At 44.7% G+C, this 18,914-nt stretch overlaps 1 protein-coding gene across 1 annotated transcript in view; it reads left to right on the plus strand.

Annotated features, from left to right (window-relative positions):
- Positions 1 to 18,914, plus strand: part of LOC146186513 (acetylcholine receptor subunit alpha-like) — a 209,075-nt gene that overhangs the window by 171,541 nt on the left and 18,620 nt on the right. The gene's annotated exons all lie outside the window — the stretch shown is intronic.

Raw genomic sequence — 18,914 nt, forward strand, 5'->3', positions numbered from 1 at the left:
CAAGCTGCTAGTAGAGTATTTTTATTGATTGCAACGATAAAGCAGCTGAAAAAAAAAAATAAAAAACAAAGAAAAATGCCGACAGTGCAATAATGAAACAAAAATTTCATTTACGAAAGAAGTGAATGGCTTTCACTGCGCATGAAAGGGAAAGAAGTTCACTCGTTTTTTTTTTTTTTTTTTTGCAGAAAATATAACTTTATTTCGAAAAACTGGCTGACTAGGAGGCCGTCCCACTGAGAGTCATTTAAAAGTAAATATTACATCCAAAATCTGTTTCCCAGAAATAGTCCAAAGTTGCCGGGTATATTAATTGTACTAATTGCCCGGGAATCGGTACAGCTTCACAGGTAGGTCCCGTCGCCTGGTGTCTTGTTATGACGCCCATCATGCTTCACATCCACGTACTGTTTCGGTAGGGCTGCTTCAAACGTCGTGAAAATACCGCATTGTACAACGCTCTTGTAGATCTTGCGAATCGCTGGCCTCTGCTGCTCCGCACCCAGAGGTCGACATTACGGGGAGTGTGGCGCAGGGCGTCGCCGCCGCTTCGTAGACACTAGAGACTACTGCCGCTTACCGCGGCCGTCCAGCTGCCGCGCGCTGTAAGCATAGCACGCGCTGATTGGTCCATGCGTACGGAGTCCGCTGAAATTTGACAGGGACGTGGCGCCATCTGTCACTCTCGTGGTAATCTGCGCATGCGTGCTGACACTCGCGCGGTAGCGGTCGACGGCAGCGGTAAGTGGTAGCACTAAACTAGAACGTCCGCGGCTACGTCTTGCTAGTTTTACGCCTTAGCACTTGAGGTACTGTTTTCGCTCGACCAAACTTATGTCTGCGCTCCCATAAGTATTTGAAAAGTTTGGCTGTCAATTTTTTTATTCTTTATTTGCTTCAGCCTTTATTCATTTCGAACTTTGAATATCGCTTCGTGAGTTACAGCGTAGACGCCGTCATACCATCTTGCATTGTTTTATCAGTTGTTCCCACCACGTGTGCCTTACGTCTGGCGACAACATTCTTCTGTACAGAACCTGTACGGGATCCGAGACACTGAACAGCGCTTGTGACCGACAATAAGCTCGGAATCATTGTGGTTTTCCTGCTTCCGCTGACTGCTTCATGATTTGGGCTGGCTGGAAAAGAAGGACAATAAATGTATGTCAAAAAAAAAAAAAAAAAAACCTACGAACAAAGAGAACAAATGACTAGCCCTGAATAACGGCTTGAGGAACGAGTTGGTGCTGCATAGTACCCAGAAATGCGGCGCACCGCACACGTACACGTTAATAGAAACACAACACAGGCGCACACTACCAACTGTAATATGAAACTGAACTCGCAAGAAGTGTGCGAGTCAGGTGTATTTGGGTGTAGAAGTGAAAGTTGTGGCTGAGTGAAAGGAAGTGCGTCTTCATTTTAGTATTACAGTTGGTAGTGTGCGCCTGTGTTGCGTTTCTATTCACGTGTTTGTATACTTTGCGCCGCGTTTCCGGGAACTGACAAGCTATTTACAAATCTATGGCAAGTAACACACTTTTATATAGGCTGCTAGGAGCCACTTGACAGTCAGAAGTACAAATTGCCGACTACGCACAACCAGCCATGTAGGAAAAGCGTGTTACACACAAAAACTATATCAAGAAAGCTAATGTAAAAACTTCTTTTGGAACTTAATTAAGAGAGCGACTTCCTTGTCTACAGAATCCAGTGATGGCTGACGAGCGTACAAGTGCGACAGCTTCCTGTGGACAAAAGGCACCTCGATTAACTTCCGTATCCTAGTTGAAAAAAACCAATTAACAGTGGAATCGCCTATCAGGCGCCACAACTTGTCCACACATGGCTGTAATTGATATCAGTTATATTTTTCTCTACTGAAAAGTGTGTTCACAGGCGGGCCCTGAACATTTTTTTTTTTTTTTTACTTGCTGTCCTTGGAGAGTCGTTCCTTGCATAAAAGGTCTTCTAAAGTAAGGTCTCATTTCCGAGACAGAGTTAGTAGATTTTCCCTGTTTCCTGCTCCGCTTCTTTCCTTTTTGTTTCTTCCGCTATACTGGCTCATATAATTTGTAACTAACTTGCTCAACCGTCCATTCTCTCGTGACCTTCAGACATTGACCTTCATGGTCTTAACGGCAAGAGCAATTGCGCTTGCTCGTGATTGCACCCTTAACGGGGTTCAAGGTTTAAATGTTCACAATGATTTATAGTGGTATAGAAATAACTTAATTTGTCGAAGGGTTGCTCTTATTAACGTAAAGAAACACCAATCTCTGTTCCTGGGTCATTTTGCTAATCATTGAGTGTGTGTATATTCATGATCTCATGTTTGACACTTGATAGATTTAGTCGCCCATGCTCCATATGACCCAAACAACCCAATCATACGTTCGTAATCAGAGAATTTGGTCTAAAATTAGTGGAGACTGTCTCCGCTCACACAATCAAAGTACCACGCATCCAACGTACAAGTATCTATAACTTATAGTCATATAGTTAACATCGCGTTCATTTCAAAAGGCCGTATTTTGGGATTTGTTATTGCGAAATTAAAAATTTGTCATGGTTCACTAATTTTTCAAATTATGTTTTTTACTGTACTTCTCATTTGCCTGAATGGTGCAGTATGTACATTTTTACATACATTTGCCCGGATAATTTAAACTTGATGCCTTCTGTACTAGGGCGTCTATAAATGTTTTACTATAGAAATCTCACAGCATCTAATTTTAACAATTTAAAACCCTCAAAGAGAGAATGAGAAAGAGACATCCTCGATGCACTATCGCGGGCAGGCTAATGTTCACGCTGCACGCCAGAGATGTGCTTGTCCCCAGATGTACACCATTTGTCAAAGAGCAGAAGCCCAAGGCGATTGCTTTTGAGCCACGTTGTGTGGCTCTTAATTAATTCCCAGTGTTATAAACCCTCTGAAGGTAAGATTTTTGGTCCTGTCTCCCTGAGTGAGCAAGACTAGTGAGTGCTAAAAAGCAGCCCCACTACACGCTTCGTAGAGACAAACTTTCTGGCCTCTAAACTTTGTGACAAAGGCTGCGCCGTTGAAACATGCGCTTGGCAATCATAATAAAGTAGTTGGCCTTGAAAAAGAGAACAGAAACAAATAAGTATTAACATAATAAGTTCCCAATCTGCATCACCAATGTTTTGATGCAACAAGTATACCAAAAAATCGCGGACAAGCACTTATGCAACTGGAGGTTTTTTATGAACGCATTTGTTTCGCATATCATGGTACTACCCGAAAAGAATCAGTATATCCGCAAATCCTTTCTCGGAACGCTTGCAGTCTTTTTTATTGTGTAAGCAATACTGCGCCAGGTTTCGTGCCGTCGCGTATCCCCGGCGGACGCCGTGCTTGACCGTGAGCCGCAGCTGCGTCGACACTTGAACCGCGCCGTAAGGGAAGGGGGAGTACTCACGCACGTTCACACACACTTTTCAAGCGTCGATCGGCTCTCCGTGCTGACGCACCGCTCACTCCCTTCCTCGCGCACTTCGCACTCCTGGCGTTCCCCGGATCGCACTCTCACCACATGCGATGCGAGCAAGGTCCGATGTTGCATGTGCACGTCAAGCTACACCCGCAGCTACACTACATGCCGAACCTTTAAGCGCAACCATTGCAGTATTGCTAGCGCAACTTACCAGGTTTAACCACAGCTGAACTACTCCCATTTTATGTTACTTATTGTCTAAAGAAAGCCTTTGGATTTCTATGCCTGTCTTAACCTTAAAGCAACTAACTGAAGTGACAGATGAAAACAGCCTTTATTTCGTTATAGCGCTCGTATTGATTGGTCTTCGCGGTTATTTATTCGTAGCTACATATTACCATACTGGTGACTGCACGAGAAACGTTCTTTCGAGTTGATGTTCAGTAGCGTGAACAAAATCTGTTTCCCTCATCTACCGGTCCATACGAATTTTATCCTAGTGAGCCTGTAAATGTGGGCCCTGTTTAATAAGAGAGGATTAGATGTGCGGGTGCTGCCGCAAATTGCGATGGGAGGTGGGGGGCGGTGTTTTAGTAAAGAAGCCGTGTGGGCATGTCCTCCTGAAAGGTTCAACTTGAAACGGAGCGGGATAGAATGCTCAAGGCTGAGTAGAGGGGAGTGAGAAGTGGTGGCGTATAGGTATAGGGCATCACCCACTTGTCTGAGAGGGGCACCTTCAACCTCGACCTTGTTCGCTTTTCTCCTCACCACTGTTCTGCGGAGGGGAAGGCACTGCTAACCACTGCCGTTTAATGGCCGCCTGGAACTTCTACGTTTATAGGGCGACATTTTTACTCTTGTTCGCTGTTGGGAGAGGCCATTGTTAACGCAGTGGACTGCGCTTGGATGATGATTATGACGATTTCCGGCACTCGTTAGTGTTTCCGTTTCAGCACGCTAACGAGGCGTCCCTGCTCACGATATATGGTACACCTTGTCATCTATTCGCTACCATATCTTCATCCCGTTCGTTACCAGCGAAGAAATAGTCACCAAAACGAACCGAAAGCAGCAGCGATTAGAGGAGACTCGTAGTCAGTCGCCGGTGTATGGCAGGCTGAACACGGAGCGCGCCCCAAACAACAAGGCCCAAAAAACCTGCGTCTTCCGCTCGAACGGGCTACGTACGGTACGTGATTTGCGGTAAATGCTTACTTCTGTATGCAAGTCTCCCACTGAGGTTACGTCCCTCTCTACCGCATATATGGAGGAACGCTGTGAGCGAAGAGGGTTTGCGCGCCTAATGTGGCGTCTGATCGCACTCAGCCGACTGGAAGACGAAAAGGACGGAAGCATCCTTCCGTCTCGGGTCCCGGCGTCGAGCGAGCGAACCGCACAACCTCCCCATGGGTCGCCGGTTCGTCGTCGTCAGTCAGGCCGCCCGCGCTTCCGACGATGCCCTCATAATAGATGGCGCAATTAAGATCCCTACGCTCCATCTCTCCTGACGCCGACCGCGAAAACGGTGGCCCCAAGATTAAGAAGAAAATAATGAGGGCTATGCAATACCCTACGGCACCACCGCTGCCTCTTTTACCCCTCTTTCATCGGAACTCTCGAAGGACGGCAAGATATGCAGGAGTATATATTCATCCACTTGCTTGCTTTCTTTTATTCATTTTATGTCGATATTTTTGTGACCTCTATTTATGGGCTGGTGCGGACGTTCCCACCGGCATCTGCGTACGTCGAGGGTGTGCGCCCCCGCCTTGTTCGTCCCTTTATTTATATTTATCGCTATCCGTGCCACGCTCAATGATGGGGGCGTGAGGAAGTGAGAATGGGGCCACGCGGCTCAATTGCTTTTTGAGAGAATAATCGGCGTCTTGACGGTATGAATACACTCCCTGGCATGCTCGGGCCATACGTCTTGTCTGGAACCTTTCTTCGCATATTCTCTTCTTTTCTCACTTCCTTAACTTTTTTTGTGGTGAAAGAAACTTGCGAAGAAAAAGCCCCCTTTTTTTATGTAGCTGTTTGCATGCGAACTTCTTATTCATCCTTGCACAAGAACTTTTCCTGGAAGATGCTTGTCATAAAGTAATTCATACTAAAGAACGACGTTATATACGTAGGAGAAATCAGTACTGACACAGGCTTGCGTGGAGACAGGTATGGGTATGCTGAGATGTAGAACTAGCTCTCCCAAGCTCGGGCGTCATCTTTTGCTGAGGTTCACACTCCAAGGTGTCCATTCATGACCGGAGTTAGTGATATGTCACCGTTGTTAGCACGTGCTTCCCTCCACGCCCGCTATTAAGGATTCCTAAGAGGGATTATATAGCGCCGTCTAAGTGATAAATTCCACGGAGCCATTTCTCCAAGGAACGCGTACAATCAGACACCTGCCACGGTTGCACTAAGAAAGGTATTTTGGTGCAGTTGACACATCAATGTCAACCTGTTGTGAAACCCTTCGGCAATTGCTACAGGGGAGCTAAACATTTCGTGTGCGTAATATAATCACAAGAACTGGCATCTGACTCTGTGTTTACTGTTTAAAACTCCGTCAATTACGCCAAACTACGAGGCTAACACTATGGGGGCGCCACTGAGGACAGTGTACATCAGAGTCTGTTACAGCGCACAATTCCATATCCTCGACGCCAAACGCCCGAAAGTTGCGTACAAGAGACAGCAGTTATTGACACGATCTTAAGCCCATGCACAGCGCATCGTCCAGTTCCCAGCGCGAGAGACTACTATAGGAAGCCAGACCCATCCTGCGAGTGAAGCAAGCTCCGGCCACTGCGTCACGGACGCGCAAAACCGAATTCAGGCAGTGGGGTTATCCATTAAACATTAAGCGCGACCCAACCTTCCGGAAGCTCTCTCCGCCGCTAGAGAACCCCGGCATGCCCCGCCGGCGTAGTATTATATACAGACGGGCGAGAACTCATACCAGTGCGAGCTTTCTCCCCAACGTCGAGCCAAACTTTGCTCACGCCGTCCGTCCAGCGTTCCCCGTGGACCAAACTCCGGCAAATAGCTCCAGCCCGGAGTGAAACATGACCTGTGTCGCCAGGATACGTATCTGTGGGAATGAGCTATTTTTGTGTGTCCCGGGAGAAGTCAGCGAACAGAGACGCAAACATGTTAAAATACAGCATGGTAAAAGCAGGGCCTAAGCGCAAACATTTCAAGCGGAGAGCTGATACACGGTGGAGGAGTGCGCAATGTTTCCGCTTAGCCCCAAGTGAGTTTTTAAGAGCTTTAACTGCGGGGTAGGACAAGTGAACATAGAAAAGCGGCCCGGTGCATTCTTTATTCCGACGTTCCATAATGTTTGCTACGGAATTTATAAACAATGGGAGAAAAAGAAGTGAAGGATGCGAAGCTTTGTTCAGATGCAAGTGCTCCAAGGCCATTCTCGAATGGCACAACAACAACAGCAGGCACTCTTGGTGTGAGCAGTATACTGCCTAGGCGCTCACATTAGTGACCACACAGGGGCATTTCAGAGGCAATCAGATTCGTTGCACTGTTTCTTGATTGAGCAATAAGACACTCGGCAGAGCACTATAGTGGCCAGAAACGCCCTTGCCTTTGGTGTGTTTGAAAATTAAAATTTTGGATGTTTTGCCGAAGAACTGGCAACAGATGGAGAGCTGCGTCCCCAATTTCGCGCCAACCAGCGCGTACTTCATTTTACGTCTTCTGCGTGTACGTTATTCCTCCAGTGCACAGTTTCTTGAAGCAAGAAGTAGAATGCATTGCGTTACTCCTTTCAAGAACGGGATTTTTTTTTAATGAATTATTTGTTAGTTACGGGCGTAGACCGTGACCATCTGTATGCATTGTTTCTGCAGCAGTAGAAGGGAATGGTTCCAAGTACCTCGGCCCTGGTAAGCACGCATTATTCAGTATCCATGGTTCACGCTGTATCCATGGCTTAAACAAAGTACGCTTTCTTCAGCCGTAAAACCATTATTAGACTAGATTTTATAAAAGTCATCACCTGCATTTCAACAAACCTGTTCCGTTCGATCAATCCAAGCAACAAATTTACATTAAGATTTAATTCATTTGAGTCAATAAGCGCTGCCAGTAATTATTCAAATCAAGCGAGTAGGGGTTCTGAAAGCTGTGCAGCTTTGAGAGAGGTGTTAAGCAAACGTTTGACTCATTTTTGCCGTGAAATCTAGACAAAACTATTTAGAGACGCTTTATCGCAATGCTATCCGCGGCTTAGGCGCTTTAAAAGCGCGCCTGTGCGAATAGCTTCTTGCTTTAACCGCGTTTGAAGCCACCCGGAGATTTGCGTGGTAACTCTAGTTACCGATACCACTTAGTGCTGCCCGTCAACAGTAACTGATAAAATAGCAACAGAGAACGCTCCACATAATTGCATACGGAAGTAGTTTATCATAATTGCATCGGAAGTAGTAACGTTTTCAGTAAGAGGAGTCAGCGCTGGATTAGGTAGATGAGATCGGTTTATGATACGGCAAAACGAGATTGATTCACAACGCGGGGAAATCTAACTGTTGATTTTAAACATCAATCCCCTCACCGACAGGCGAATTTCGCAATACTTATGCGTGTGAGGTGATCTATAAGCCGACTCATGGCCGAGTCTTCTTTCTATTTAGAACACGTGGCGAGAATAATGCCTCTTTTTTGTTCCTACTTCTTCAACATGGCAACAGGTTTAAAGTATTCGAAAGATAGACGTACTACCTACATATCTGAATAATACAGATATTCGTAAGGAGGTAAACGATGTCAATCATCGTGTCAGTCTTCTACCGGCCAGCTATGGAACTTGCTGGGGGAAGGTGTACGTCAGCGTCCTCATCAACTGCCTTTGAAGCTTTGATTTTCGATTTCAACACATCTTCGCCGGTCTCGTTAAGAAGCGAGAGACATGGGAATGCAAATGTTAGCACTTATGACACTCCGTATAGTTCACATCAGTCGAAATAAATACAAGTCGCAATCGCACATGCCGGATAGTTTACTTTTCTACTGAAAAGTTTGCTTCAAGGAATTTCCAGAACGCAGTTCTATTACGTCTTTCACGTGTTAGGCATTTATATTCAACTGTGCATTATCATTCCATTTTTGCACAGAGTGCGCAATGCATCGGGTATTCGTACTTCGACGACCGACGAGCACGTTCCTGCCGTTATCGCCGCCGCCGAGTTGCTTATTTTGCGGCCGCAGTTCAGCCCGATTTAAGTACAACACATGTCTCTTCATTTGCTGCCTTCGGAATTGCCATGACGACGTGACAATATTGTAGACCCCATACGATCATCCGATTCTCGCTGTGAAAGCTGCCCCGAAGTGTATGAAGGTTCTTAAAATGCCAAATGACAGACGTCAACTGATGTGACGGACTCTATACAGGGCGTCCCGTCTAACTTTCGCCAAGGGTTAAAAAACTAAACATTTGAAGCTGGCCAGGGAGAGCAGTGCCTAGAACTATCAGCTGTATTCCGCAACATAGCCAATTTATTTATTTCGCAAATAATTACTCAGCAATTAGGATAATACTGATCACACTCTAAATATTGACTTTAGACAATAAATGTAATCTGAAAAGTTGTAGAGCACTTTCAGGAATCCTCATTCCATTTATTTGTAATACGATTGCCTCACGGGTATCATATTTTCTGAGCTCCAATGAAAGCCTGCGAAATACAAAGAAAAAAAATCACGTGACCAGCGCATTCACGCGAAACTACTTGGGTGTAGTTCTTTATCGCAAACAATTGGAATGGGGCTTTCTGAACATGCTCTTCAGCTTGGCAGATCACATTTATTGTCTAAAACCAATAGTTAGTAAATAGAAAATAACTTAATTAACTAATTCATTAATTTCGGAACAAAACCTTGGCTGTGATGCTGAAGACAGCTGACAACTGTATGCAAGTAATTTTGCTGGCCTAGCCCAAATGCTCTATTTTTTAACTTTTGGTTGAAGTTCACTGGGACATCCTGTAATACTTCTTCGAAAGTTAAAGCATATGCACACTGGCTTCCCTGACCAGCCTGGTAATCTAATCTAAAGTCTACGCTTATCAGTACACAAAGCACGAGTTAGACAAAGTACGACTGCTACAAGTAAGTCTTCTACGATCGAATAGTCCACAGGTCACGGTGCTTCCACGCTGCCATTAGGTTTTGTCGTGGTAGCTCAAACAAAAAAAAAACATTATTGGAGACTTCAATGCACAGTGGTATAGTAGTATGGTTTCAGTGCACGTTACAGAGCCCCATTTTAGCCGAACTTTCGGGATTCCTCCACTACGGCGTCTCTCATAGCCTGAGTCGCTTTGGGACGTTAAACTCCACAAACCAACCAATCTTTAATCGAGAAGATAATATATGTTTTTATTTCTCAAAAATGCTGTTGGACTTAATACTTAGTACATTTCATGCTGTCGACAGGAAATGAGATGTATAAGTAACGTTATTCTTAAATAATACATGTTTGGTTTGGTTTCGTTTTGGGGTTTAACGTCCCAAAGCGACTCTGGCTATGCGAGACGCCATAGTGGAGGACTCCGGAAATTTATACCACCTGGGGTTCTTTAACGTGCACTGACATCGCACAGCACACGGACACCTTGCTTTTCGCATCCACCGAAAAGCGACCGACGAGGCCAGGATTCGATCCCGCATCCTTGGGCAGAGTAGTTGAGCGCGCTAACCACTGCGCCGCCCAGACGGGGCTAAATAATAAGTGTTAGGGTGCCTCGATGTAGCGCTAATAAGTGTAATGGAATAATAAACGTATGCGGCGTAATTGTTAATTCGTGTAATACAGTGTCATCGCTTTTAGTTCTGCTCTCTCCAATTACAGTGCTTCACTATCTTTGTAACCCTAAGAGAAGCTACCTCAACTTTTCTGGATAGTTTTGATTTGCTGCGTGCCGACAGATGTGAGACCATTTTGGCTTGCCAAATACGGCGCTTTTCTTGCCTTCTTTACTATGACTCAGGTATTTTCTGTCGGTGGGAAAAAATAAACTGCCCGCCGGAGTGGTGCAGTGGTAAGACGCCCGACTACTGTGCTGGAGTACCCGGGTTCGAACCCGACCCCGGCGGCTGCGTTTCTATGGTTGGTTGGTTGGTTGGTTGGTTGGTTGTACAACTTTTAATTCCATCGGAAATGGGCGGAGATGAAACGAAGAGGCGTCCGCGTGCTGTGCAATGTCAGCGCTGTTGTTGTGGCTGTATAGGAAGAAGGAAAAGAAAATGCACGGGCCTTCTACTGGCTCTGTAGCTGAGCCACCTCCGCTGATTTATTTTTATTGATTTATTTATAGGAAGGGAAAGGCACGGCAACTGCCTCACTTGTTTTCTGTGGACACCGCAACCGCTTCGTAAAGGAAGGGAGGAAGGTGGGAGTAAAAGTGGAAAGAGAGAAAGAGGAGCCGTAGTGGAGGGCTACGGAGTAATTTCGACCACCTGGGGATCTTTAACGTGCGCTGACATCGCACAGCACACGGGCGCCTCTTCGTTTCGCCTCCATCGAAACGCAGCCGCAGAGGTCGGGTTCGAACCCGGCTACTTCGGCACAGTAGTCGGGCGCTGTACCACTGCACCACCCCGGCGGGGCGAGCCACCTCCGCTTTATTAAAAACTGATTTATTTATAGGAAGGGAAAGGCGCGGTAACTGTCTCACTTGTTTTCTGTGGACACCGCAACCGCGCCGCAAGGGAAGGGAGGAAGGTGGGAGTGAAAGTGGAAAGAGAGAAAGAGGAGCCGTAGTGGAGGGCTACGGAGAAATTTCGACCACCTGGGGATCTTTAACGTGCGCTGACATCGCACAGCACACGGGCGCCTCTTCGTTTCGCCTCCATCGAAACGCAGCCGCCGAGGTCGGGTTCGAACCCGGCTGCTCCGGCACAGTAGTCGGGCGTCTTACCACTGCACCACCCCGGCGGGGCCCACCTCCGCTGCCTCGTGCAGACAGAAGAGAAAATAGGGAAGAAAGAAAAGGAAGAGGGAGAGAAAGGCGCGCGCCGCAACAACAGCCGTCGTCCTCCACCGAAGAGGTGGCGGGTGCAGTGACGGCCTACAACAGATAAAAATTCGAACAGACTAGCCACCGCCGCAAGCGGCAGTGACCTACCTGTCCCAGCCCCATCAGGGGAGTTTCGATATTGATGTCAGCGCACGGTAAAGATCCCCAGGTGGTCAAAATTACTCCGTAGCCCTCCACTACGGCTCCTCTTTCTCTCTTTGCACTTTAACTCTCCCACCTTCCTCCCTTCCCTTACGGCACGGTTGAGGTGTCCACATGAAACAAGTTAGACAGTTACCGTGCCTTTCCCTTCCTGTGAACCAATTATTATTATTACAAAATGAAGATCTCAAGCTCCACAGTAGTGAAACCTTGCTCAAAAACCTTGCTACGAATACCCCACGAAGCTCTCCTTTATAAAAGCAAGACGCAATCCAAAATGTTTTCTTTTTCAAAGCTCCCCTTTGTGTGCTTTTCTGTTGCTCTTCTCTGTTGTAAATGTGCCTTTGGAACGTCCTCTTTTTCCTGATAACACGCTTGTTTACAACTAGCGTCCTCTACCAGAACTTCAGGTGAACAAGGTGCCGGCTTAAGCTGTGATAAAATTTTGGAAAACGAGATTTTCGGGCATGAAGTTTGCTGGTAAAGGAAACAAAAGGAGGCTCCAACTTGGCTTCGAAGCTTCGTATCCAAAATAGATGCTATAGTGCCAGTAACCTAGGAGTGCCCTGAAAATCCGAATCCCCTTGTGTGCGACGAAGACGGTACATCGCGACCTTATCCGCCTTCTCGAACCATGGTAATCCCTACCATGCCTCACAAACTCCGCGTCAGATAAGATGTCGCAAATGATGCATATAAAGAAAAGCTTTTGACGTCTTGTCTGCGACCTTACAAACCAGTTGACTCAAGAAACAGGTGCAAAGCCCAAATATACGAGGAGGCACCGGAAATAACACAGCATCGGCGCTGCTCCTCTCGTTCTCGTTATTTCCTGTGTCTCATGTTATGTTCCTGCCGCTTTCTCAGCCTCGAGTTCCCAGAATCCCTCCCGTATTTATTCGCAAGGAAAAACTTACCGCAGTAAAAATTTCAGGCTATCTTCCAACTTCATGCAGTCTTCTTTAGCAATAATTTCACGGTGACCTATTATCTTAATCGCGACTCGACGTGGCACCTTCTGCCAATAAATAAATTAACCAGGAGAGAAATTATTTGTTGCATAGATCACAATCAGAAGGCGCGTTGGAAGCCAAATGTAACAGCCTGATCAAATATTTTCACATTTTCCGCACGTTTGGTTGCGTTAAAATACGCTCACATCGCACCTCAGGCTGCATATACACCTAAAGGCACCGCAACCCTTTGCTAATTGTGTAATGATGATGATGATGACGATGATGATGATTATGATGATAATAATAATAATAATAATAATAATAATAATAATAATAATAATAATAATAATAATAATAATAATAATAATACAGTTTGGACGAATTATACCAACAAGGGCAAATAAAAACCAATAAGCATCAAACAACTGAAGTGTACACGTTACAGACAGATACATTTTTCGTGTTACAAATAGCCAAGCATTTTCTTTAATACAGTTTTGGATGTAGCCGAAAATATCTCATCCGGCAAATAATCAAAAATTTTCGGCACATAAACACAACGTCTAGCTTCTCTATATCTCATTGAAGAGCGCGCAACCGCAAAACGGATACTACTACGAAGGTTTCGGAGGGCTGTGTCACATATTTTAAAATCGCTAAACCAGAAATGCCGTAGCACCACAGTTTGCATAGAGTCCAAAAACCCATAAAGCCAAGTGCTGGGAAGATGTTGGAATTTGTAGCAAATAGTGTTTTAGGCTATATTTCTTAATATATTCTTTAACAAAGAATCAACACTGTTTTTTCCATTGCGTGGGGCAAGAAGCAGACACAGTAATCCCATATCGCAGAGTACTGTAGACAAGAGCATGCTCAATACGTTTTTTTTTTTTTTATATGAAATGGAACGATAGATTTAATATGAAAGAATAACCATGCAGCGCTTCTAAGCTTGTTGCATATGTGCGATAAGTGAGTGTTCCACGCCAAATCACTGTCGAAGGATACTCCCATGTATTTCACCGAGTTCATGTAGGTTACAAGCCTTAATTCATCGACAGGGATGGCAATTGTGACCGTGCAAAAAAATTGGCGCATCTATTACTGTAAATTTTAGAGGGGATCTGAAACAAAAAAAAAACTGCGGTTTTGAGGCGTTAACCTCTAGAAAGTTGTCAGCGAACTAAGTCAGTGTTGAATGTACATTATTTTGTAAATTAGAAATGACCACATTGTAAGAAAAAATAATTTGAAACAAAGCAGTCTCATCAGCGTACTGAAATAATAAACCTTTTGAAATTACCTGCGCGAAATCATTAATAAAGATATTAAAAAGCAGAGGTGATAGAATGGACCCTTGAGGAACTCCGGCCTTCACAGGAAGTTTACCACTTACATTTGTAATGTCGTCCAAGACAACCATTTGTGATCGTTCGGAAATGTAGTTTTTGAGGGCATCGAAAAACGCACCCCTGAAACCGCTGGAATAGAGTTTCTATAATAAAATGCCTTGATGAACTGTATCAAAAGCTTTGGATATGTCTATAAACAAAGCTAGCCCAAAAAAATTTTGATCAAAAGCTAAAAACACCTCATCAAAGAATTCCTCTAGAAGGGCGACCGTACCACGACCGGAAATGAAACCAAACTGACTAGTAGACAAAATAGAAATTTTTTTAACAAACGAGGACATTGATTTCAAAAGGAACTTTTCAATAATCCAAGAACTTATAGGAAGAGTAAAAATGGGTCGGTAGTTCTTCATATCATCTTTTTGTCCACCCTTGAAAAGTGGTTTAACTACTGCAGTTTTTAGCTATTTTGGAATACACCCGTTATCAAAAAAGCCGTTTAACATAAACAGCAGAATAACAGATAAAAGTTCCATTGTAGCACACTGGCTGATGAGCCGTCAATGCCAGGAGGCTTATTGCGCTTAAACCTGAAAATTATGATAGAGTTCATTTCCTGAAATCCTGGGTAGAAAAGCAGATGCTGAATGTGATTCAAGCGTGCATTGAATATCCGCGTTCTCAGAAGCCCAAGCAAAAAACATGGCTGAATTTGTCTGCGACCTCGACCGAATCGCTTGAAAAAAAGGAAAACGGGGAAATGTTTGCAGCGTTGTTGCCACGAAGATGGTTTATCAGTGACCATGTTTAGCGGCATTCCTCCACGGCTGGCGAAATTTTAAGAAAAAAATACTGGCGCTTCGTTGATCTTATCAAAGCGACTACTCGACCGATTCCTTGCGGCTTTGTATTCGAGACGTAAGTTTTTATTTTTTGAGGCATGCTTACAACGTTTCCAAAGCCTTTCTCTGCATGAAATGGCACGCATTATATTCTCGGTCAACGAGTTTTAATCGTTTCGGCGTTTCTTTATTACAACGCGCTTAGAACTATTTTCGAACTTCTTTATTTGGTCGCAGAAGTCATTATAGACGCTCTGTGCTGAGTTATAACTAGTTTGGGCCATCCGGTGAAAACTACTGTTCAGGTTACCTAAGACCCTCTGGTCAGTTACAGTGATGTAGAATACCTTATTGGGTGAGGTGGACCGAATGTGAACTTGCCAAAGAAAAAAATGAGAGGATCGGCAGGCGACCAGGTAGTGGTCCACAGAACGTTGCATAATAACACAAGAAGTAAAGGAGTAGTTAGGTGCTCGCAAAGCGACTTGGTTTAGACAGGAAGTTGTTAAATGGTGACAATTATTTCTTCACGGATAGGAGCTGGTATTGTATTTGCAACACCGACGATAGGAGGGACAAATAGTCAGATACAGAGCCGACTGTAGGGCACAAGGTATTTATATTCTGGTCTCCCACGAGACATAATTCTTCTACTGAATTCCATGACTTCACCTTTTCAAGTTTCAACAGAAAACGGGTAACACTGTTGCAGGGTGGTCGACAAAGAGCTATAAAATTTAAACACCGGGCGCCGCAAGTTATCGTCAGGGCTACGCATTCCTCGTGAGAGAAGTTCACGTCAATAGGTGAATTATCAAACGTGCCGCTCATGAAGATAGCGATTCCGCCTCCTCGTCAATAAGACCGCGTCTCAAAACGGCACTGATAGCCCGGCACTGAAAACGTGTTCAAGCAAGCAGGCAAGCCTTTCAAACGTCAATTTCTGTTAAAACGAATACGTCAACAAATTCGATTCCTGACGTGGTAAAAAGCTTAAATTCTTCCCAGTATTTTCGAAGACTTCTGGCATTTGTGTTAACGATGGTAAATTCCTTCTCTGAGCTGTACCGAATGTGTCCTTGAAAGACAAAGTTTGGTAACTAGCAGCAGGTGTTGTCCATTTCAGGTAGATAATTTGATCCAGGTCAGCTGGCCTAATGATCCGTAGAAGAGACGAGTTCTCGGCCTTTTTCACGTAGGTCTTTCCACGCTTAACCCAGGCAAACTTGTACTCATTTTGCCTGGCCCTTGTTTTTGCTCGCCGGAATAAATCACGGATCAGTCTTGTCAAATTCTCGTTGAAAAATATCGTTGGGCGCTTTCCAGGCTCGCAAAGCTTTTCAAACTTCCTGCGCGCCTCGAATAGGTTTTCCCTGGAAGCAATGGAAGCGAAGCGCACCAGTGCCCTCGGAATAGAATCCCGCCTGCCCGGCAAACGATGGATTGCTTCAACCTCTGATAGCAAAAAATCTTGAATTTCTAGTTTTTCAGCGATCACCCGTAGCACCTCCTTCCGATTTTCGTCCGTTTCTTCCTTGAGACCATGAATTTCCATATTCATGTTGCGACTGTATTGCTCGCTATCATTTAGCTCCGCTTGTCCCCGCTCAAGTTGCTCGGCTTGAGCCTGGATAGTTGTTTTCATTGCGCATACTTCCGCTTCTTGAGAGCTTGCTTGTTCTTTCGTTGCTTTCAATTCCGCAAGGACAGAATCATACTTTTCCGGCAGAAAACTCACTGAACTCTTCAATCCGTGAACTGTGTTGGTTAGAGCGACCACTTCAGTTCTCAAAAGCAGCAGTGAATCAACCTTCGAATGAAGCGCCGGTAAGCATTCTAGCCTCTGTCTGATATATTGCAGTTCCAAAAGCAATGCCGATTCCACGCTCCTACTTTTATCCACCTCGGCAGTATCCGTCTGGGAGTTGGAATCACCTGCGCGTTTGTTTGCCGCTCTGCGTGTCTTGCATACACACACGTCCCGTTTTGCTATGTCCATTGTGTGAAATGTGCTTGGCGCGATTCCAGAACAGTTTTGACCCAAATGGTAAGAAAAGTTACAGCCAGTACAGGTCATGAATTTTTCGTCGTCGGATCGCGACTTGCGACAAGTGATACAATCTGCCATCACTAGACAGGAAAAGCGCATACAGTGTGCAGCCAGCGGCAAGTTTGCGTAATAATAATAATAATAATAATAATAATAATAATAATAATAATAATAATAATAATAATAATAATAATAATAATAATAATAATAATAATAATAATAATAATAATAATAATAATAATAAGCCCGACTATACCCACTGCAGGGCGAAGGCCTCTCCCATATTTCTCCAATTAACCCGGTTCTGTGCTAGCTGCATCCACTTGACCCCTGCTAACTTCTTAACCTCATCGGCCCACCTAACTTTCTGCCGTCCCCTGCTGCGCTTTCCTTCCCTTGGAATCCAGTTGGTTACCCTAAGCGACTATCGGTTATCCTCTCTTCGCGCTATTAATAATACCAATAATAATACTAATTGCTAATTAAATACCAGATGCTAATTTGTCTTCTTTTTAGAGCATATGCTTCAGTGGATTTTAGTTTAGTGTGTTACTTGCGCAAAAGATAAATGACTTTTTTTTTTTTTTTTCACGATATTCAGCGAACGATTTTGCAATTTTTTTTACCTATAGCACGGATATTCAACACGGAGGCTCGACGATCACCGTATTACGGGTTTAGCAGGCGCTCATGATGGGGCCAGTGATTGCACCCGGGGAAGAACTAGTCAGTCGGCAGTGGCTCAGTATTGTGAAGCTACCTTAGGACCATGCGCAGTCTTTCATTCACCGGTCTGCTACGTTTCTTCGGCAGTTCATTATTGCAGACGAATCCTCTACTAGGAATGTCGTTTCGAAAGGCGGGCAACTCTGATCGTGATCATCGTCAGCAGCCGCCCGACCACGCCTACAGGAAGGCAAACTTTCTCTCTATCTTGTTAACTCTCTTGTTAACCCGTTAATTTGTCAGTTGCACCCACTTGATCCCTGCAAACTCCCTCATCTCGGTATCTCGTCTAATTATCTGACACTGCCTTTCTTCTGCGCCTGCCATCTATTGGAATCCATCCCGTTACCCCTAACGGCCATCAGTTGTGCTGCCCCGGCATTATATACGCTGCTCATTTCCGTTTCCGCTTTATGATTTCGATTACAACGCATGATCCTGGGTTTAGGAATAGAGAGCAGCGCAGCGGGTTTAAAAAAAGAGACGCCGAAAATAAAATTTTAGTTGAATGTGGTGGAGTGCACTTTGGCAGATGCTCTGAGATTAGAATAGCACTTCAACAGTGTCCCTCAAAAGTCAAGTATAAAAGAGCCATGTCCTATAAGGATACTTTCCTATGGACAGAAACTCGGACGTTAACAAATAATGTTGAACTTGCATCGAGGCGAGCTATGGAAAGGAAAATGGCCGATGTAACATGAAGAGGCATTAAGAGAACAGTTGGCTAGGCAAATATCTCGAGTTATTGACATTCTAGTCGAAATCAAGAAAAGGGTATGAGTGGGGCATGTAGTGTGAAGAGAGGATAATCGATGGACGCTAAGAGTAACAATTTTGATTCCAATAGAAGACAAAGCGTACATAGCGAGTTCAAAACTGTCTCCACTTCCAGCAGGCCCCGCATGCTGCGGTTTTCCGTACGATCCGCCGCTGTCGGCTTTGAAACGTCAAACTTTCCACGCCAGTATGCCTATCTTCGTTGAAACTTGTGTATCTGACCCGCAGAACGTAGCCTCGGCAGTTGCAAATGTTATCAAAGCTCTCTCGTTCTCCAACCTTCTCGACGCACATGACCCTTGCTGTGCGAGCGCACGGTGCCGTGTGTTGCTGCTTAGAGGCGCCTTAGTAACACAAGATATTTCAGTGAAGGACTTCGGCATAGCTCTGAGCTACAATATACATGGCAACAACAAAAAAAAGAAGAAATAAAAGCAGTCACTAAAGTCGTCTGTTCGCTTTATCATTATCCTTATTCTTATTTCAGAAGCGTTTGGGGGCCGTTTTCAAATGGTCTCCTGCTAGCCTCAGGTCTGAAGTACCGTTATC

Source organism: Amblyomma maculatum, chromosome 6 (genome assembly GCF_055883805.1).
Source record: "Amblyomma maculatum isolate TAMU_Amacu chromosome 6, ASM5588380v1, whole genome shotgun sequence".
In the NCBI taxonomy this organism is placed as follows: Eukaryota; Metazoa; Arthropoda; class Arachnida; order Ixodida; family Ixodidae; genus Amblyomma; species Amblyomma maculatum.